Raw genomic sequence first — 724 nt, forward strand, 5'->3', positions numbered from 1 at the left:
AATTGAAAACATGCAATAAATATGGAACAACTTTCCAAAATCAAATAACATTAATATAGAATTGAATCCAGGAGTACAAAAGTTTAAGAAGATTACATTTCGATTCCCAACTATCAAGAACTAGCCACTCATTCTCGCTATTATAATGCCTAAATCATGACCTAATACAAAGAAAGTGAGTAATAGATTCGTTTCCACGATTTCTATCTTCTTCCTCTCTCTTTTCGTGTCAGATTTCTTTTCTAAAGTATGAGTGAGTGCCTTTTCCATTCTGAAACTGCTACTTCTATCTCCAATTTCCATACTCTCGCCCAAGCTAGAGATTCTCGCTTGGGCGAGGATCCAAGAGATTCCCAGGCTTGAGCACCTCGCTTGGGCGAGGTGTTCTTCGCTTGAGCGAAGAACAACAGAAGCAATTGGTGAATTATCGCCCACTACCTCGCTTGAGCTAGGACACCTCGCTTGAGCGAAGATCCGTCGCTTGAGCGAGAAGCATCAGGCATTTTGTTGCTTTTTCTCTTAGTTGTCGCTTGAGCGACTCTTTCCTTGCTTAGGCGAGACATGCACTATTCAGAATCTTCATCCTTCTTCTTTTCTTCTCCTCGTTTCTTTATTTATTAACCTGAAACAACAAAAACGCAATAAATTCCTAAATAGAGCAAAATTAACTAAGTTATCAGGAATTGTATACAATTATAACATAAATGCATACTAAGTGCCCCAC

This window comes from Lupinus angustifolius, chromosome LG11 (assembly GCF_001865875.1).
Source record: "Lupinus angustifolius cultivar Tanjil chromosome LG11, LupAngTanjil_v1.0, whole genome shotgun sequence".
Classification (NCBI taxonomy): Eukaryota; Viridiplantae; Streptophyta; class Magnoliopsida; order Fabales; family Fabaceae; genus Lupinus; species Lupinus angustifolius.